Source organism: Gorilla gorilla, chromosome 13 (assembly GCF_029281585.2).
Source record: "Gorilla gorilla gorilla isolate KB3781 chromosome 13, NHGRI_mGorGor1-v2.1_pri, whole genome shotgun sequence".
In the NCBI taxonomy this organism is placed as follows: Eukaryota; Metazoa; Chordata; class Mammalia; order Primates; family Hominidae; genus Gorilla; species Gorilla gorilla.
This window is the reverse complement of record NC_073237.2, coordinates 61,844,049-61,866,810: the sequence shown is the minus strand read 5'-3', so window position 1 is coordinate 61,866,810 and position 22,762 is coordinate 61,844,049. Positions and strand designations below refer to the sequence as shown.

Below are 22,762 nucleotides of genomic sequence, written 5' to 3'. Positions count from 1 at the left end.
TTAGGGAGGTGGTAGAGAGGTAGGTAGGATAACTTTTGTCTTTATAAATTGTAGACGCCAAGGCCCTTGGCCTCTTGAAGATTTGCTGAAAAATCAACTTACAAAAGGCAGATTAATAGGAGAAAAGGCACACAAATTTATTTAATGTTAGTTATAGCCAGGAGCCTTCAGAATGAAGACCCAGCTTCCCTATGTGGTGCAGAAGCTTATTTACCGTTGAGGTTAGAGAAAGAATATGGGCTCAGAGCATGGCCAAGACCAGGTTTTAGTGCCAAAACAGGTTACGGAAGGGAGAAATGAAGAGACTTGGCTAGAAGGCGTGGTCTTATCTAGAGGAATCCTCACAGACAGCAGCTTTCAGGGAGAATAGAAGTGTGTGTGCGTGTGTGTGTGTGTGTGTGTGTGTGTGTGTTTTCCGGACTTTTAAAAGTGTCCAACTCTCATTTAATCTTTCTAAATCCAGACAAGGGAAGGCTTCATTAATGAAGGTCTCTCCAGATGCAAATTTTCCTCACTAAAGACAGCTTTGCAGGGACACTTCTGTTTGCTGACCCTCTGACAGCCATCTCAAAATAGGTCAAATAAATATATTTAGGAGTGAAATATTTTTATTTCCTTCAAAATCTATGTTCTGCTTTAGGCAAATAGAGGCAGGGCTGAGAACTTTCCTGCACCTACTTCTTAATTGTCTTCAGCTCAACAATTCTTTCTATTTTGGGGAGGCACATGCTGGTCTCCCACATTATCATCCTCTGTATGGCAAAAAAACCTAGTCTTAAATAATCACATATTTCTCCACTGGCACAAGCTATTTTCTGAGTCCTCTAGACCTGGCTTTAACCACCTCTACCCTCATTTTTATAAGGAAAAGTAAAGAGAAAATAAAAAGGCTAGTAAAATGGAAATCTGCATACCCTCCACCTAGATTCACCACCTGTCAACATTTTATATTTTACTTTAGCATTCTCTTTCTCTCTGCACACAAATACTTTCCCTCTCTCTCTCTTTAAAAAATAAATGGGTAGTTTTAGTGTAATCACTCAACAACGTCTCCCTGCCCATTGCACAGACAAAATCAATTCACTGAGACTGCAGCACAGCAGTAAGGAAAGAGTTTAATTGACACAAGGCTAGCCATGTGGGAGATGAAGTAATTACTAAAATCAGTCTCCCCATAAGTTTGGAGGTTAGGGTTTTACAAGGATAGTTTGGTGGGCAGGGGGCTAGGGAATGGGGGATGTTGATTGATTGGGGATGAAATCACAGGGGTCTGGAAAACAGTTCTCATGCTCTCAGCCCACCTGTGGGGGCCACAGGACTGGTTGAGTCATGAATTGAGGGTCTGTGTGGAGTCAGAAATGCAAAAGTCTAAAAAACATCTCAAAAAGCTAATGTTAGGTTTTACAATAGTGATGTTATCTAGGGGAATCATTGGGGAAACTGCAAGTCTTGTTACCTCCAGAACAAGGGCTGGTAATCATTTAACTACACCTACATCTCAGCAGAATTCAAGCCCCTCTCATAATCACAACCTTGCGAACTTAGTTTTATAGAGGTGGTTTAGTTTAGGGAAGGGCTATTATCATCCTTGCTTTAAAGTTAAACCATAAACTTAATTCCTGCCAAACCTAGCTTGGCTTATGCCCAGGAATGACCAAGGACAACTTGGAGGTTAGAATCAAGATGGAGTAACTATGTCAGATTTCTCTTACTGTCAAAATTTTGCAAAGACGTTTTCACTTCTGGCACCCAAATCTGCAAATGAGGGGAGTTGGGCTGACTAGCATATCTCTAAGGACCCTGGGATTCAAAATTATATGTGGATGGGTGCTTTCTGTTTATATGCCCTTATTGTTCCTTAAAAAAAAATAATGGTGTTGCAAACTCATATCTCACCATACATTCCCGGGAAAATCAGCCAAATCCAGAATAAATGTGCATGATCCTTGCCAGTTGAAAAAGGATTAAAAAGAGAGAAAACACCTGGCACAGGCCCTTGAAATACTTTTGCTCAAGTCTATTAAACAAGGCACAAATAACACTTGAGGTTGTGATAATCTAATAATCTAGAAAGGAGGGCAAGGCTGGGCGTGGTGGCTCATGCCTGTAATTCTAGCATTTTGGGAGGCTGAGATGGGTGGATCACCTGAGGTCAGGGGTTTGAGGCCAGCCTCGCCAACATGGTGAAACCCCGACTCTATAAAAATGCAAAAATTAGCCAGGCATGGTGGCAGGTGCCTGTTATCCCACCTACTTGGAAGCCTGAGGGAGGTGAATCACTTGAACCCAGGAGGTGGAGGTTGCAGTGGGCACTATTGCACTCTAGCCTGAGTGACAGAGTGAGACTCCATCTCAAAAAAAAAAAAAAAAAAAAAAAAGAGAAACAAAAGAAAGGAGGATAATGCACTCATATTCTCAGACCGCTTCATTATAGAGTTCTTATTACCAGCATAGAGTCACACCTCTCTGCTCTACAAAGAAAGAAGCTGTCCTTGCCGTGGGTGACAGCCATTGAGAACTACAGACTTCTCTCCTGCTTGAGAGAAATGCGGCACAGGAAACAGCAAGAATAATTCTGATCAGTGGTTGTCAGGCAGTTTTGTAACTTACAAAGTATTTTCCCTTGCAGAGTTTGGTTCATCTAAGATCATGGAAACAGGAAGTGGCAAACTCCATAGTAGCCACAGACAGGAGCTATGACCAGGGCCTCATATGACGCTCACAGCAGTAAGGTTTGGCTCTATATACCAACACAGGTATATAATAAAAGGAAACTAAAATATTTTATCCTAGGCCAGGCGTGGTGGCTCATGCCTGTAATCCTAGCACTTTGGGAGGGCAAGCTGGGCAGATCACTTGAGGTCAGGGGTTCGAGACAAGCCTGGCCAATATGGTAAAACCCCATCTCTACCAACAATACAAAAATTAGCTGGGCATGACGATGCATGCCTGTAATCCCAGCTACTCGGGAGGCTGAAGCACGAGAATCGCTTGAATCCGGGAGGCGTAGGTTGCACTGAGCCGAGACTGCGCCACTGCACTCCAGCCTGGGCGACAGAACAAGACTGTCTCAAAATAAATAAATAAATAAAATAAATAAAATAAATATTTTATCCCAAAACCTATTTCTGTGACGTATTTTAAAAGGGCTATCACTTGGCCTATCACTTCTGACAGAAGTGGATTTGCAAAGCTGCCTTAAGTGGTGAAAATTTGCATCTATAGAGAACCTTCATTACTGTAACCATGCCCCCTCCCCTTTCTATACCTTCCCCGCTCCAGGGGAGATTGAGAGTCTGACACCTTTTAAAGTCTTAAAATAAACTTTACCATCTATTCTCTTTGGGGAAGGTTTCATCTATATAACAAGGCCATCTTTGGAGCCAAGCTTCTTCCTTTCTGTCTCTCTTAACATGTCTTTCCACTAAACCTGACTGACCTGTTTCTGGCCACGCTCTGAGTCTGCATTCTTTACTGTGGCCTCAGTATGGCATATAAGTTTTTGTTACTCATTGGGAAGTTGGCCTTTTCATTTTGAAGCCTCCTGTGTATATACATGTATTACTCTATTCTTGCATTGCTATAAATACTGGAGACATGGTAATTTATAAAGAAAAGAGGTTTAATTGGCTCATGGTTGTGCAGACTGTACAGGAAGCAGGATGTTGGTATCTGCTCAACTTCTGCTCAGGAAACTTAGAATCACTGTGGAAGGCAAAGGGAGCAGCAGGCACTTCACATGGCCAGAGCAGCAGCAAGAAAGCAAGCGGGGAGGTGCCACACACTTTTAAACGATCAGATCTCACGAGAACACACTCACTACTGCGAGGACAGTACCAAGAGGGAAAGTACTAAACCACTCATGAGAAAACTGCCCCCATGATCCAATCACTTCCCACCAGGCCTCACCTCCAACACTGGGGATTACATTTCAATGAGATTTGGGTAACGACACACATCCAAACTATATCAACATGTTAAATAAATTTGTATACCTTTTCTCCTATTAATCAATCCGCTTTATGTCAGTGATTTTTAGCGAGCCTTTAGGAGGCCAAGAGCCTATGGCCCCCACAATACCACTACAGTACATACAGGCACTATATACCAGGAATTATAAATTTACACGTGTTTTCCTACATTATTGCATTTGATGCTTACATTCCTATTACTTGCAACAAAGTACCTCACCTAATAAAATAATGGAAAAGGTCTATTCCCTTGCCCTAACTACTTTTCTCACACACATGCAAAATAACAGTCCTGGCTGGGCACTGTGGCTCGGGCCTATAATCTCAGCATTTTAGGAGACTGAGGCAGGCGTATCACTTAAGGTCAGGAGTTCGAGACTAGCCTGGCCAATATGGTGAAACCCTGTCTCTACTAAAAATACAAAAATGAGCCAGGCATGGTGGCGCATGCCTATAATCCCAGCTACTTGGGAGGCTGAGGCAGGAGAATTGCTTGAACCTGAGAGACGGAGGTTGCAGAGAGCCAAGATCATACCACTGCACTCTAGCCTGGGCAACAGAGTGAGACTCTGTCTCAAAAAACAAAACAAAAACAACAACAACAACAACAAAACAGTTCTGCTGGACCAATGGAGTTTGTATTCTTTATCATATTATGTATTGGAGAATCTCCATACGGTATGAACCCTCTTAGGTAGATAAGCAGGGCAAGAATTATTATCTCTATTTTGTAACGAGAAAATATTACTCTGAAAAAAATAAAAAGAATTTAACCTGTAATCTTTGCATTACACTCTATACATGCTGCTATGTCTCTATACATGCTGCTAGTATTAGGGAAGTTTAACCTCAAAAAGTTTCCCAGAGTTAGGTAAAACGGTCATAAATTTGATGTGGAAAAATAATTGCTTCAGTATAGTCAAGGAAGACAACTAGGAAATATAAAATAATGGGGAAAAGGTGTGGCTCTGAAATCAAATTAAAAATATTTGTATGATAATCAAAAAACATACTAGTGGAACTGAACAGATAATCTAGAAATAGATCCTAGTTTATGTGAGAATATATCATAAAATTAATAGTTCAGTTTGATGGGGGAAATCATGGATTTTTAAATAACTAGTACCTGCACAATTGGCTATTAATATGGAAGAAAATTAAAATCTGTAATGTATACCTTCATACACACACTAACATCCAATTTTAGAAGATTAAATACCTAAATGTCAATACTTGTTGACTAAATAATGACAAATTGAAATAAAAACTCACACACAAAAAATCAGAATGACTACATGTATAACACAGATAGGGAAGGCTTTCCCAATCAAAATTTAAATCTAAAAACTCTAAGAGGGAAGATGAGCTTTTTATGATAAAAGATAATATATCATAAACAAATGATATATTGAGAAAAATATATTTATAATGCTCGTCAGGTAAAAGATAAGTATCTCAAATAAACAAAAAATCCTACACTTTTTAAAGAAAAGGACAACCCAAGAGAAAAACAGAAAAAGGATACAAATAAACAGTTCACAGATAAACACCTCCAAATTGCCAACAAAACATATGAGAAAATGCTCAAAGTCAAGGACACGTTATACCTTGTCAAGGACAAGATATCCTTTTATATCTATCAGACTGAAAAAAATTGAAGAGAGCTATAATATTCATTGCTGGCAGCGATGTGGGGGAAAAGGACAATGTTTTACACTGATGATTTTTTAAAAAGGAACTTTTTTTTTTTTTTTTTAGGCAGAGTCTCATTCTGCCACCCAGGCTGGGGTACAGTGGCACATTCCCAGCTCTCTGCAACCTCCATCTACCAGGCTCAATCAATTCTCCCCGCTCAGCTTCTTGAGTAGCTAGGACTACAGGCATGTACCACCATGCCCGGCTAATTTTTGTATTTTTTGTAGAGATGGGGTCTCCCTATGTTGCTCAGGCTGGTCTTGAACTTCTGGGCTTAAATGATCTACCTGCCTCAGCCTCCCAAAGTGCTGGGATCACAGGAGTAAGCCACTGCGCCCAGCCATGACTTGTTAAAAAAATATTTGGAAAGCAATCTTGGAACTTCCACTAAAATTTAAATATACATGTCCTTTGACTCAGTAGTTTTACTCTTGGCATTCTATCCCATAAAAATAAAATCACTAGTGTGATGGAATACATAAAAATGTTAATGGCAGCATTCATTTATTCAACACATTTTATTCAACAGCTATTTTATGGCTGATATTCTTTCAGGAGCTAGAGAACAACAAAAAGATTCTTGCTGGGTAAATCTTGTTGGGGGAGATAGACATGAATAATCTTAATAAGTAAATAAACACACCCTAGTATATTAGAAACAGATAAGTGTTTCAAAACAAGCAAGAGCACAGTAAGGGGAATCAGCAGAGCTGAGATGATAGGGCAGGGGTGTGAGCTGCAATTTCAGATAGGTGGGTGTCCCACTCAGCTGGGCATGCTATAACAAATTACCATAGACTAGATGGCTTAGACAACAAACGTTTATTTCTCAGAGTTCTGTATGCTGGGAAGTCCAAGGTCAAGGGGCCGGCCAATTTCGGTCCTGGTGAAGAAGGTCCACTTCCTGGTTTGCAGAAGGGTGTGGTAGTGTATACTGACAGGGTAGACAGAAGAAGCAAGCTCTCTCCTGTCTCTTCTTAGAAGGGTACTAAGCCCATCATAAGGGCTTCCCTCTCGTGACCTAATTACTTCCCAGAGATCCCACCTCCAAATACCATCACTTTGGGAATTAGGGTTTCAACACGTGAATTCTGGGGGGATACAAACATTCAATTTATTGCAGGAGGCCTCCCTAAGAAGGGAGTTGAGCCGATGCTTGAAGAAGGCAAGGGATATCTGGGTAAAGAGCCTTTCAGACAGAGGTACAACTAGTGCAAGACACGAAGGCAAGAGCCTGCCTGGCATGTTCAAGGAACATGAACGAGACTGGTATAGTGTGGATGGAGCAGGTTGAACAAGAGGGAGAGCAGAAGAAAGTCAGAGAGAAATGGGTTGCAGGGAGGGTAGGCAGGGGTGATATGTTATATGTGGGATCTGGGAAGCCACTGTAAAGACTTTGGCTTTTATTTGGGAGTAAAACAGAGAGTCACTACAGGGTTTTGAAAAGAAGAGTAACACGATCTGATTCATGTTTTAAAGGATTAATCTGGCTGCTTTAGAAAATAAACTGTTATTCAGAGAAGAAAGAGAGAGGAGAGAAATAAAATGAATGCCCATCAACAAGAAAATGGTTGAGTTATACCAGTTGGCTAAGAAAGATTTTAGAGAGGGATTATTGAATGAAAATGGCAAAATGGAAGGAAGCATATTAAAATCTATTTTGGAAAGATAAATAACCACCAAAGAGAGGAATATAGGAAAGGAGGAAAGCAAGCAAACAGAAAGACTATATTTTAAAAAAATGCAAACATGATATAATTATACACACCTTTATGTCAAATTATATGGGTGTGTATGTCTTTATGTGGCATACATAGCCTCTGGGGAGTGGATTCCCAAATCACCTATAACCACCCAATGGGTTCTTCCTGCCTGCTGTCCAGATAGGGCCGATTTATCAAGACAGAGGAATTGCAATAGATGAAGAGTTTAATATACATAGAGTCAGCTAAATGGAAGACTGGTGATTTACTATCACTTGAATCAGCCTCCCCTTAAATTTGAAGGCTAGAGTTTTGTTATTTTTCTGTTTGTTTTTTGAGATACTGTCTCAGTGTATCACCCAGGCTGGAGCACAGTGACACGATCATGGTTCACTGCAGCCTCAACATCCCAGGCCCAAGTGATCCTCCTGCCTCAGTTTCCTGAGTAGCTGGGACCACAGGCATGTGCCAGGATGCTTGGCCAATTTTTATTTTTTTTTGTAGAGATGCGGTCTCCAAGTGTTTCCCAGGCTGGTCTTGAACTCTTGAGCTTAAGGAATCTTCCCACCTTAGCCTCCCCAAATGCTGGGATTACAGATGTGAACCACCATGCCGAGCTAGAGGCTCGAGTTTTTTAAAGATAGTTTTGTGGGCTAGGGAAGGGGTGGTGCTGATTGGTTGGGGATATCATAGGGGTGTGAAAAATGGTCCTCCTGTGCTGAGTCCACTTCTGGGTGGGGCCCACAGGACCTTTGAGTCATGAGTCTTGGGTCTGGGTGGAGCCATCCGATCATCAGAAATACAAGAGCCTGAAAAGACATCTCAAAAGGTTAATCTTCGCTTCTATAATAATGATGTTATTTACAGAAGTAATTGGGGAAATTGCAAATATTGGGACCTCCAGAATAATGACTGGTAATCATTTAACTATGCCTACATCTTAGCAGAATTCAGGCCCCTGTCATCCTCCCAATCTGGTGGCTTTTCATTAATTTAACAAAGGACATTTAGTTTTTGAAAGGGCTATTATCATTTAAACTATGAAATAAATTTCTCCCAATGTTAGCTTGGCCCATGCCCATCAATGACTAAGGGCAGTTTGGAAGTTAAGGCAAGATAAAGTTGGTTAGGTCAGATCTCTTTCACCGTCATAATTTTCTCACTGTTATAATTTTTGCAAAGGTGGTTTCACTTCTAAATTACAGGAGAAACCAGGATGTAGTGAATAAGGTCTGATCTTGTTAACGAATTTATGGTCAATGAGTTCAGAGGCACTGAAGTACTCTTGGCTGGGGGGGGTGGAGGGAGGGTAAAATATACACCGCCCCCCCATAAATTTTGGATAATCTTTTGTCTTCTTATTATTCACATAATGATATTCACATGTAATCAGTGACTTATTTTATTTTTATTTTTATTTTTTGAGACAGAGTCTCCCTCTGTTGCCCAGGTTGGAGTGCAGTGGCATGATCTTGGCTCACTGCAACCTCTGCCTCTGGGGTTCAAGCCATTCTCGTGATCAGCCTTCCGAGTGGCTAAATTTTGTATTTTTAGTGAAGACACTAAATACTACCGTATTTTAGTGAAGACAGGGTTTCACCATGTTGTGCAGGCTCCACTCAAACTCCTGGCTTCAAGTAATCTGCCTGCCTTGGCATCTCAAAGTGTTGGGATTACAGGCATGAGCCACCACGCCTGGCCTCATCAATGACTTTTAAATTACTCTGTTTTAACTTGAAAATCTCCTGTAAAACCGTATTTCTGACAGTATCTCCAACTGGGGAGAAATTATGGCATAGGCCAGGCCCAAATCTGGCACCTCTCCCTTATTTGAGACTTTATGAGTAACCAGTGGATTCTAAACAAACCTTCTAGACAACCCACTGATAAGAGCAGCAATTCAGTTTATCAGCTGTAAATTATCAACATGAAAACAAGCCAATATTTTTATCTCTCCACCTCCCCCTTCTTATCTCCCCCAGGGACAAAAATGGAGAGAAAGGTTTGTTTAAAAGTGATAGCAAAGCAGTTAATTGCAGTGCTTATCAGCCAGCACGGTTTCATTAAGGCTTGCTTAAGAAAAAAAATCTCACTAGTCCTAAAAGCTCCTTTCCTGTGTTTAGCTGAGTACCTTTACGAGTACAGACATCAGCTAAACATCAAATGAAGATTAATGAGTTCAGCAAATTGATTAGTCTTTTTTCTCCTTCTATTCTGATGTTGAATCTATATATCTTGCTCAATTTCACATCCCACATTTCACAAGAAGCCTTGGTAATGTTACTAACAGTATCTCACCTGTATGTAATGACTAGTGCACAAACACTTTTATGTACATCATCTAATTTCATTGTGAACATAACTCTGAGATACAGGCAGTCAAGGCATTATTATTTCTGCTTATTAGAGGACAAAAGCAGAGCCCAGAGGGTTAAAGTGGCTTGTTCTAGGTCACAGAGTAAGTAGCCAAGGTGACACTAGAATGCAAGAATAATGATTCCTCTTTGAATGAGATAGCCATTATGTCATCCTGCTGCATGGTTTGGCAACTCAGGGATGTAGTTGCATCTTATTTTCTTAGTTTTCCCCCAGGGACAGCTGAAATAAGGAAGATTTTGGAAGTGAAGAGCCAGCTGCATTGATGATACCCAAGAATAGGATTTTGACTATCAGGGCTGTGGCATCCTAGGCCAGGGATATGGATAAAACATCAGGGGACAAGAAGAATGCCTTTGCCTGCTCATGATTTATAACCTGAGAAAGAGTTCCTTACACTGAAACATAAAAGCAAGAAAGAAGAATGACTAGAGAAAATGACAGTAATTCCCACTAGGAATTCATTGAGAATGGATTCAACTACAGCACTTATGATCTCAGAAGTCTATATAGTTCTGCACAAAGAGTAGGAATGAACATACTAAACATGAAATTTTCATCCAAGTAGGGAACTACAGTCTCATAGGTATCAAGGAGATGTGGTGGGTTGAAGATCTCACCTAATATGACCAAAAGAAAAGTTGAATCATACAAGAGAAATATTTAGCAGAAGGGAAAAGGGAGTCATATGGAATGTTAAGAGGGTGTGACGTTAGCTGGAAATCCATAGACTGAAATAGACTCACAAGAAAGAGTATTTGGGTGAAGAAAAAAGAGAGAGAAACAGGAATTCTACCTGTGGGGGTATGCTTCTTATAAAAAATCCTACAGCGAACATTATTAAGAGAGGCACAAATCTCAAGATTGAACAACAGACCAGAAAAGAACCCAAGTTTCTTTAAATAAGCAGACTTCTAGACCCATACTTGCAGATCTGTTGGAGGAAAAACAGATGTTGGCAAAATTATGAAAAATAAAAAAAAGTAAGACAAAATTCCAACTTCAATTATTTTTTTCTCCCATGGCATATATGTAAAATAATCTGTGAAAGAGAAGACTGGACACGAGCCATGTTAAGGTTTCCAGGGAGGGGTGCAAGACAGATTCCAAAAACAACAAACCATTGCTATGCAATAAAAATTCCAGCATCAGGTATTTAGCAGATGGTTTTCCATTTAGAATGGAAAGCAGTGATCATCAGAAGCCACCATGGGGTCTGAAGTGCAAGCATGACAAAGTAACCTAATTTCTCCTGACATGGTAGCAGGATTGACAGAGCAGAAGGATGCAGATAACTTGCATTAGCAACATTTCTGACATTCTTTCTTGACATTGGACAAAGTAAACAAATGGGCTGGATACTAGCATAAAGAGTTAAACTTGCAGCTTTTTGGACTTGCCCAAAGAGTATTGATTGATGCATCCATGTCAGCTTGACAACAAAGGAGACTTTAATTGGTGCTATTGGCCTTGGTCCTAGGCATGGTCTTGATTAAAAATTTTATTAAAAACTTGAGCAAAAATACAGACACAGTGGTGTGCTGCAGCTGGCTTGTGAAAGCTGACTGCTACATTTTCAAAAAATTTGTCAGTAGGTCAACATCATGTCACTAGTTTGTAGTTGGTCATGGTGGGAGCATTTAGACTACAGAAACGAGCAAGCACAGTAAAACAGGGCCTTTTCTTTTCCCTACCAATAAAAGCCTATTGTTAAACATTTCCTACCATACCGCTGCATAGAAAACATGTAAGTTTTCTATGTATGTAAGTTAGGACTGTTTTCACTAAAGCTAAAATTGGTTTAAACAACAAACAAGCCAACAAAAGCCCCAGCAATGTGTTTCAAGTATCAATTTGTTAAAGATACACTTTTTGAAGGCCACAGTTTGAATATACCCCTAGAACAAAAACATTCAGAATCACATAAGTGACAATTAAAAGTATCCTGATTTTCCTGAAATGCTACCTCTAACCATAAGCAAAATTCAAGCTTTCTGAGGTCATTAGAATTTGGTAATTCCTATGCAATCAGCTAAAACAAGTAAGATTAGGCAGAACTGCTACCCTAAAAATAAAGTGAGTTTCAAGTAGCTAGTCATAATAGGAAAAAATGTACTTCCTCATTCACGTTTTCTTTTTCTTTTTATTTATTTATTTTTTAGCTGGAGTCTTGCTCTTTTGCCCAGGCTCAAGTGCAGTGGCATGATCTTGGCTCACTGAGGCCTCTGCCTCCTGGGTTCAAGCAATTCTCCTGCCTCAGCCTCCTGAGTAGCTGGAATTACAGGCACCACCCCCCTACCCAACGTCACGCCTGGCTAATTTTTGTATTTTTAGTAGAGATGGGATTTTTTCATGGTGGCCAGGCTGATTTCAAACTCTTGGCATCAAGTGATCTGCCTGCCTTGGCCTCCCAAAGTGCTAGGATTACAGGCATGAGCCACCGTGCCCAGCTTCATTCATGTTTTATAACTATAGTTTTATAACTGTAGTCTCAAGCTATAACTGCTATGAGCTGAAGTTCTTATCACTTTTAGGTTTAAGTCTACCAGATCATGACCTGTACTTTCTCTTATTGAATGAAAATACACTTTAAAATTTTCCTAACTTGATCTAGTTTTATTTTTGACAGTTTTGGTGTCAGAAGTAGGATCCAAAGAATTCCACATTCCTCCTTCAAAGCCAGTGAGTAACCAGATACTAGTACCTACAGAGCCCATTGTACTCACTACTTTCTTGCTGACTGTGGAGTTCGAGGGTAAGTCCCTTTCATGAGCTCTCTGTTTGTCATACATAATGAGGAATATTCTGTTGTTTTTTTCTGAGCTTAGGTAAGTCATCTTTTCTATTTGATAAGGAAGGGGGGGTTATTGGTTCCCTAGATTCCAGAAGAATAGCTCCTTTGGCTAGACTCCCCATAGCTTACCTGGAATCCAAGGGAACCTGAAGGGAAGGCCAGAATAGGTTTTTCCAAGTCCAAAATAACTAGAAATCAATCTTTCATCTGGAAATCTAGCTGTTCGTACGTTTAAAAACTATGGACTAAAATCTTGTGCCTTCTTGGAAAAATGGGTGAAATTTACTACAGATAATTTGGAATTGCGGTGGTCACTTTAAGGAACCTTTAACCTAGGTAAAATTAGTTCATCTTTGAGGTGCCCTTGAAAAAGAAAGGATACAAAACCTCTCAAAAATGATTGAATGCATTCTTTGATTAGCATGCAGAAAATTCTAAAAGACAGAATGATTCTAAAATAGCTTATCTTAAAAAAAACTTTACGGTGTGCTAATACGAAATTAAAGGCTAAATATTTCTGATGAATACAGATGTGAAAATTCTCAACAAAATATTAGCAAACAAAATCCAGCAGTGAATCAAACAGCTAATCCACCACGATCAAGTAGGCTTTATCCTGGATACTAGGTTGCTTCAGTATATGCAAATCAATAAATGTAATTCACCACATAAACAGAACTAAAAACAAAAACCACATGATTATCTCAACAGATGGAGAAAAGGCTTTTGATGAAATTCAACATCCCTTTATGATAAAAACCCTCAACATACTAGGCATCAAAGGAACATACCTCAAAAAATAAAAGCCATCTGACAACCCCATAGCCAAGATCATACTGAACGAGCAAAAGCTGGAAGCATTTCCCTTTAGAGCCAGAACAAGACAAGGATGCCCATTTTTACTACTCCTATTCAACATAGTTCTGAAAGTCCTAGCTAGCGTAATCAGTCAAGAGAAATAAATAAAAGGCATCCAAATAGGAAGAGAGGAAGTCAAATTATCTCCCTTTGCAAATGATGGGATTCTGTACCTAGAAAATCCCATAGTCTCTGCCCAAAGGCTCCTAGATCTGACAAACAACTTCAGCAAAGTTTCAAGATACAAAATCAATGTATAAAAATCAGTAGCATTTCTGTACACTAATAACGTCCAAGCTGAGAGCCAAATCAAGAATGCAATCCCATTCACAATAGCCACAAAAAGAATAAAATACTTAGGAATACAACTAACCAAGGAAATGAAAGGTCTCTACAATGAGAATTACAAAACACTGCTGAAAGAAACCAGAGATGACACTTACAAATGGAAAAACATTCCATCCTCATGAATTGGAAAAATCAACATTGTTAAAATGACCACGTGACCCAAATAAATTTACAGATTCTAAGGAATACTATCAAACTACCAATGACATTTTTCAAAGAATTAGAAAAAACTATTCTAAAATTCATATGGAATAAAAAATGAGCCAGAATACCCAAAGCAATCCTAAGCAAAAAGGACAAAGGCAGAGGCATCATATTACCTGACTTCAAACTATACTACAAGGCTACAGTAATCAAAACAGCATTTTACTGGCACAAAAACAGACACATAGACTGATGGAACAGAACAGAGAACCCAGAAATAAAGCCACACACCAACAACCATCTGATCTTTGACAAAGCTGACAATAGCAAGCAATGGGGAAAAGACTCCCTATTCAATAAATGGTGCTGGGATAACTGACTAGCCACATGCAGAAGACTGAAACTGAACCCCTTCCTTTTACCATACACAAAAATCAACTCAAGATAGATCAAAGACTTAAATATAAAACCTAAAGATGGCTGACTAGAAACAGCTGTGGTCGGAGGCTCCCACCAAGGAGAAAAAGAATGGTGAGTGAATCCTGCACCAGCAACTGAGGTATCCAGCTTCTCTCACTGGGACTGACTAGGCAGTTGGCATGACCTACAGAAAGTGAGGAAAAGCAGGATGGTGCAACACCCCACCTGGAAGCCACGCAGGGCAAGCGGAGCTCCCACTCCCAGCCAAGGGAGGCGATGAGTAATCATGCTACCCTGCCCAGGAAACCATGCTTTTTCCATGGATTTGTGCAACCTTGGGATCAGAAAATCCCTTTCATAAGCCTACACTACTAGGGCCTTGGGTCCCAAGCACAGAGCTGTGCAGATTCTCAGCAGCCACTTGGCTGGAGACTGCCTAAGACTACAGAGTTTCCCAGGGGAAGGGACAGCCATCATCACCGTGGCTGCCTGCTGAGCTCCCTGGGCTTCCTGCTGAGCGGGTGCCATCACTGCAGCTCCACTCTGCCATGGGAGACTGGACGGTTTGGACCCATGAGGAATTCCAGACAGCACAGCATAGTGGCTGTGGCAGATTGTGGCCAGACTGCCTCTTTGAGCCAGGCCCTGACCCATCCCTCCTCACCGGGCAGGGCCTCCCTGCAGAAATTTCACAACTCCAGCCAGGTGTTTAGGGACAAAACACTGATATCCCTGGGAATGAGCCCTTGTTGGGAGGGGTGGCTGTGGTCTCCATGGATCAGCAGACTTAGCCTTTCCCCCTGCTGGCTCTAAGGAATCTGGGCAGTCCAGACAAGTGGGATTCCCCCAAGCACAGCGTAACCCCTCCACCAAGGAGCAGCCAGAGTGCTTCGTTAAGCGGGTCCCAGATCATGTGCCTCCAGACTGGGTAAGACCCCCCAACAGGGGTCGCCAGACACCTGATACAGGAGCATTCCCATTGGTATCATGTCGGTGTCCCTCTGGGACAGAGATCCCAGAGGAAGGAGCAGGCAGCCATCATTGCTGTTCTGCACCACCACTCCAGGTGCAGAAAGGACCCAGGTGAATAGGGTCTGCAATGGACCTCCAGCAAACCAAAGCACCCCTACAGAAGAGGGACCTGACTGTTAAAAGAAAAACAAACAAACAGAACTTGAACTCAGCTCTGGATCAAGTGGACCTGATAGATATCTGATACGGTTTGGCTGTGTCCCTACTCAAATCTCATCTTGAATTCCCACATGTTGTGTGAGGGACCCAGTGGGAGGTAACTGAGTCATGGGGGGGAATTCTTTCCCATGCTGTTCTCATGATAGTGAATAAGTCTCAAGAGATCTGATGGTTTTAAAAAGAGGAGTTCCCCTGCACAAGCACTCTCTCTTTGCCTGCTGCCATCCACATAAGATGTGACTTGCTCCTCCTTGCCTTCTACCATGATTGTGAGGCTTCCCCAGCCACGTGGAATTGTAAGTTTAATTAAACCTCTTTCTTTTGTAAATTGCCCAGTCTTGAGTATGTCTTTATCAGCAGCATGAAAATGAACTAATACAATATCTATAGAACTCTTTACCCCAAAACAACAGAGTATACATTCTTCTGGGTGTCACATGGCGCTTGCTCTAAAATCGATCACATAATTTGAAGTAAAACACTCCTCAGCAAATGCAAAGAAACTGAAATCATAACAGTCTCTCACGCAACAGTGCAATCAAATTAGAATTCAAGATTAAGAGACTTACTCAAAACCACACAACTACATGGAAATTGAACAATTTGCTCCTGTATGACTCCTAGGTAAATAATGAAATTAAGGCAGAAATCAAGAAGTTCTTTGAATCCAATGAGAACAAAGAGACAATGTACCAGAATCTTGGGGATGCATCTAAAGCAGTGTTAAGAGGAAAATTTATAGCACTAAAATGCCCATATTAAAAAACAAGAAAGATCTCAAATTGACATCTTAACATCACAACTAAAAGAACTAGAGAACAAAGAGCAAACAAACCCCAAAGCCAGCAGAAGACAAGAAATAACCAGGATCAGAGCAGAACTGAAGGAGGCAGAGACATGAAGAACCCTTCAAAAAATCAATGAAGCCAGGAACTGTTTTTTTTTTTTGGAAAAAGTAATAAAATACATAGACCACTAGCTAAACTAATAAAGAATAAAAAAGAGAATAATAAAATAGACACAATTAAAAAATGATAAAGGAGATATCACCACTGACCCCACAGAAATACAAACAACCATCAGAGAATACTGTAAACACCTCTATGCAAATAGACTAGAATATCCAGAAGAAATTGATTAATTCCTGAACACATACATCCTCCCAAGACTGAACCAGGAAGAAGTTGAATCCCTGAATAAACCAATAACAAATTCTGAAACTGAGGCAGTAATAAATAGCCTATCAATCAAAGAAAGCCCAGCCAGATGGATTTACTGCTGAATTCTACCAGAGGCACAAAGAGGAGCTGGTACCATTTCTTCTGAAACTATTCCAAACAATTGAAAAGGAAGAACTTCTCCCTAACTCATTTTATGAGGCCAGCATCATCCTGATACCAAAATGGCAGGGATATAACAACAACAACAACAACAACAAAAATTTCAGGCCAATATCCCCGATGGACTTTGATGCAAAAATCCTCAAAAAATACTCACAAACTGAATCCAGCAGCACATCAAAAAGCTTATCCACCACAATCAAGTAGGCTTCATCCCCAGGATACAAGGCTGGTTCAACATACACAAATCAACAAATGTATTCCATCACATAAAATAAAACAAAAACTACATGATTATCTCAATAGATGCAGAAAAGGCCTTCAATATAATTTAGCATCCCATCATGTTAAAAACTCTCAATCAACTAGGTAATTGATGGAACATACCTCAAAATAGTAAGATCCATTTATGACAAACCCACAGCCAATATCATACTGAATGGGTAAAAGCTGGAAGCGTTCCCCTTGAAAACCAGCACAATGATTCCCTCTCTCACCACTCCTATTGGAAGTATTGGAACATAGTATTGGAAGTCCTGGCCAGGGCAATCAAGCAAGAGAATGAAATAAAACGTATTCAAATAGGAAGATAGGAAGTCAAACTGTCTGTTTGCAGATGACATGATCCTTTATCTAGAAAACCCCATCATCTCAGCCAGAAAGCTTCTTAAGCTTATAAGCAACTTCAGCAAAGTCTCAGGATACAAATTCAATGGACAAAAATCACAAGCATTTCTATACACCAAAAATAGACAAGCAGAGAGCCAAATCATGAATGAACCACCATTCACAATTGCTATAAAGAGAATAAAATACCTAGAATATACGTAAAAAGGGAAGTGAAGGACCTCTTCAAGGAAAATGACAAACCACTGCTCAAGGAAATAAGAGAGGACATAAACATGGAAAAACATTTCATGCTCATGAAGAGGAAGAATCAATATCGTGAAAATGGCCATATGGCCCAAAGTAATTTATAGATTCAATGCTATTCCCATTAAACTACCATTGACATTTTTCACAGAATTAGAAAAAAACTACTTTAAAATTCATATGGAACCAAAAAAGAGTGTGTATAGCCAAGACAATCCTAAGCAAAAAGAACAAAGCTAGAGGCATCACACTACCTGACTTCAAACCATACTACAAGGCTACAGTAACCAAAACAGCATGGCACTTGTACAAAAACAAACACATAGACCAATGGAACCAAATAGAGATTTCAGAAATAAGACTGCACATCTACAACTGTCTGATGTTTCACAAACCTGACAAAAACAAGCAATAGGGAAAGGATTTCCTATTTAATAAATGGTACTCAGAGAACTGGCTAACCATATGCAAAAATTGAAACTCGGCCTCCTTCCTTTTTGTTTTTTTTTGACATGAAGTCTCGCTTTGTCACTCAGGCTGGAGTGCAGTGGTACAATCTTGGTTCACTGCAACCTCTGCCTCCTGGATTCCAGCGATTCTCCTGCCTCAGCCTCCCAAGTAGCAGGGACTACAGGTGTGTGCCACCACACCCAGCTAATTTTTGTATTTTTAGTAGAGACAGGGTTTCACCATGTTGGCCAGGCTGGTCTTTAACTCCTGACCTCGAGTAATCCACCTGCCTTGGCCTCCCAAAGGGCTGAGATTACAGGCATGAGCCACCATGCCTGGCCGCTTTCCTTACTTCTTATACAAACATTAACTCAAAATGGACTAAAGAATTAAATGTAAAATCTGAAACCATAAAAACTCTAGAAGTAAATTGGGGCAACACCATTTAGGACATAAGCACAGGCAAACATTTCAGGACGAAAACATCAAAAGCAATTGCAACAACAACAAAACAAAAAAAAAGAAAAGCAATTGTAACAAAAGCAAAAATTGACAAATGGGATCTAATTAAATAGCTTTTGCACAGCAAAACAAATTATCATCAGAGCAAACAGACAACGAACAGAATGGGAGAAAATTTTCACAATTTATCCATCTGATAAAGGTCTAATATCAAGAATCTACAAGGAACTTAAACAAATTTACAAGAAAAAAACAACCCCATTAAAAAGTAGGCAAAAGATATAAACAGACTCTTCTCAAGAGGAGACATTTATGTGGCCAACAAACATAAGAAAAAAAGCCCAGCATCACTGACCATTAGAGAAATGCATATCAAAACCATAATGAGATATCATCTCATGCCAGTCACAATGGTGATTATTAAAAAGTCAAGAAATAACAGATACTGGCAAGGCTGAGGAGAAATGGGAACACTTTTATGCTGTTGGTAGGAATGTAAATTAGTTCAACCATTGTGGAAGACAATGTGGTGATTCCTTAAAGACCTAGAACCAGAAATCCATTTGACCCAGCAATCCCATTACTGGGTATATACCCAAAGAAATATAAGTCATTCTATTATGAAGATACATTTACATGTATGTTCATTGCAGCACTATTCACAATAGCAAAGACATGGAATCAACCCAAGTGGCCATCAATAATAGCCTGGAAAAAGAAAATGTGGTACATATAAACCATGGAATACTATACAGCCACAAAAAGAATGAGATCATGTCCTTTGCAGAGACGTGGATGGAGCTGGAAGCCATTATCCTCAGCAAACTAACAAAGGAACAGAAAACCAAACACTGCATGTTCTCACTTTTAAGTGGGAGCTGAACAATGAGGGGGGACACCTCACACCAGGGAGGGGAACACCACACACTGGGGTGTGTTGGTGTGAGGGTACGGGGGAAGGAAGAGCATCAGGATAAATAGCTAATGCATGTGAGGCTTAATACCTAGGTGATGGGTTGATAGGTGCAGCAAACCACGGTAACCATTTACATATGTAACAAACCTGCACGTCCCGCATATGTATCCCAGAACGTAAAATAAATTAAATTAGACTAAAAAAATACTAATAAAACCTAAAACTATAAAACCTCAAGAAGAAACCATAGAAAATGCCATTCTGGATGTAGGCCCTGGCAAAGATTTTATTATTAAGACTCCAAAAACAATTGCAACAAAAATAAAAATTGATAAGCAGGACCTAATTAAACTAAAGAGCTTCTCCACAGGAAAAACAAAACAATAAAAACAAACAAACAAAAAACTATTGACAGAATAATCAGACAACTTACAGAATGGGAGAAAATATTTGCAAACTATGCATCTGACAAAGACCTAATATCTAAAATCCATAATGAACTTAAACAAATTAACAAGCAAAAACCAAACAACTCTATTCAAAAATGGGCAAAGTACATGAACAGACACTTCTGAAAAAACATACATGAGGCCAACAAGCATAGGAAAAACTGATCAGCCGGGCGTGGTGACTCACACCTGTAATCTCAGCACCTTGGGAGGCCAAGGCGTGCGGATCATGAAGTCAGAAGTTCAAGACCATTCTGACCAACATAGTGAAACCCTGTCTCTACTAAAAATACAAAATATAATTTAGCCCAGTGTGGTGGTGTGCACCTGTAATCCCAGCTACTCGAGAGGCTGAGGCAGGAGAATCAAGTGAACCCGGGAGGTGGAGGTTGCGGTGAGTCAAGATTGCATGACTGCACTCTAGGCCAGGCGACAGTGCAAGACTCCATCTAAAAAAAACAATAAAACAAAAAAATAAAAAAGAAGAAAGAAAAACTGATCAACATCACTAATCATTAGAGAAATGCAAATCAAAACCACAATGAGATATCATTTCACATCAGTCAGAATGGCTATTATTAAAGTCAAAAAAATAACAGATGCTGATAAGATTGTAGTGAAAAGAGAACACTCATACATTGCTGATGGGAATGTAAATTAGTTCAGCCATTGTGGAAAGCAGTTTGGAGATTTCTCGAAGAAGTTAAAACAGAACTTCCATTTGACCCAGTAACCCCATTACTGGGGATATACCCAGAGAAATATACATTATTCTGCCATAAAGACACATGCATGCATACGTTTGTCACAGCACTACTCACAACAGCAAAGACATGGAATCAACCTAGATGCCCATCAATGGTGGACTGAATAAAGAAAATGTGGTACATATACACCATGGAATATTATGCAACCATAAAAGAGAATGGAATTATGTCCTTTTTAGCAACATGGATGGAGCTGGAGGTCATTATCCTAAGTCAACACAGGAACAGAAAACCAAATTCTTCATGTTCTCACTTATACTTTGAGTACACAATGACACCAAGAGAGGAACAATAGACACTGAGGCCTACTTGAGGGTGGAGGATTGGAGGAGGGTGCAGATTGAAAAACTACCTATTGGGAACTATGCCACCTACTTGGGTGCCAAACTAATCTGTACACCAAACCGCTGCAACACACAATTTACTTAAGTAGCAAACCTGCATATGTACCCCCCGAACCTAAAATAAAAGCTGGAAGGAGAAAACAAAAGCAGGGAGTATTCTTGTGAAATCTTTATCAAATACTAAAGCATAGGCAATTCTAATTTAAAAACAAAAGAATCATAAGTGCAAAAAACAAAAGGAAATTAAAGGCTAAAATTCAGACTGATTCAACTGATGTGAGGGAAGCACTTGTTAATCCCCCGGCTCCTCCTACTTTCCATTGCCTGATTATTCTGAATACACTAACTCTTTTGTGCCTTTTCTCTTTCCCCTTGAACTCTCTAGCAACAGATGTCCTTTAACACGGGGATCTTCTAATAAACCTCAGGTACCAGCCTCAGCACAATGTAAGCCTTGATCTCAAGCCAAACTCTGAGCCATTTTCAAGGATTTTCCAGACCCTAAAAAAGTCCAAACTAAATTTACAGAAGAATTTAAAATTATTCTTTGTGCTTATGATTCAGGACTCATTGATTTATATCAATTTGTCAATACGATAGTCCTGGATGTGCTCAAAAATGGCCTCAAAAATAGATTAGAAGTATCCGACTAAAGATTCTGAAGATCCTACCAAGCATCCCTCTAAGGATGGAATAAACAGAGCTAGTAAAATAGGACAAATACTTCTTGAGACCACATTTGAGGTTTTTTCCTATAAGAATAGACTGGGCAGGCCGAGCATGGTGACTCATGCCTGTATCCCAGCACTTTGGGAGGCCAAGGTGGGCAGATCACGAGGTCAGGAGATTGAGACCATCCTGGCTGACACAGTGAAACCCCGTCTCTACTAAAAATATAAAAAAATTAGCTGGGCATGGTGGCGGGTGCCTGTAGTCCCAGCTACTCGGGAGGCTGAGGCAGGAGAATGGCGTGAACCCGGGAGGCGGAGCTTGCAGTGAACCAAGATCGTGCCATGGCACTCCAGCCTGGGTGACAGAGTGAGACTTTGTCTCCAAAAAAAAAACCAAAAAAAACCCACAAAAGAATAGACTGGGCAGTAATCCAGTCTTGCAAACAGGAAAAAAGGTGAATCTGCTGCTTTGAACTATCACATCTACTTAAAAAAAATATTTAAGCTGCACTCTGGCTTTAATGGCTGAGATGATGAATTAGTCTTGTAATCCCATTTTGTTAATAGATTGCATACAGAGATAAGTGATTTATTGAAGAATCATACACTAGAATAGGAAGTTACTCCTTTGGTGGAGTTACAACATTTAGCCGAACATCTTCAGGGAACATTGGAACAGGAAAGAAACCACGGGGTTATACAAATTAATGACCTTGCAATTACAATTGCAGGAGTCCTGCCCTAACTTTAAAAGACTTTTATAACTCTTTTGATAAAGACACTTATGGTTATCACAAACAGAAAGTAATTTGGAAAAAGCATTTAAACAGCAGTATGGACCATGTGACATAGCACAAAAGGGAGACCCTCAACCTCCCACCTCTGGTGATAATTGTCCATGTTGATAGAGCTCCAAGGAATCTCCATGTAAGCAACTTTCAATAATTCCTTTAAATCAACAAGGAGAAACTAACTTAAAATAAATAGAGA

The 22,762-nt window shown here is 40.0% G+C and overlaps 1 long non-coding RNA gene across 1 annotated transcript in view; it reads right to left on the bottom strand.

The window, feature by feature from the left end:
* Positions 1 to 6,473: 6,473 nt before the first annotated feature.
* The window catches only part of LOC134756870 (uncharacterized), a 29,558-nt gene continuing 13,269 nt past the window's right edge, over positions 6,474 to 22,762 (bottom strand). Inside the window, exon 2 of the long non-coding RNA XR_010130223.1 lies at positions 6,474 to 20,439. This is a non-coding gene — a long non-coding RNA (uncharacterized lncRNA). The remainder of the gene's footprint in view (positions 20,440 to 22,762) is intronic.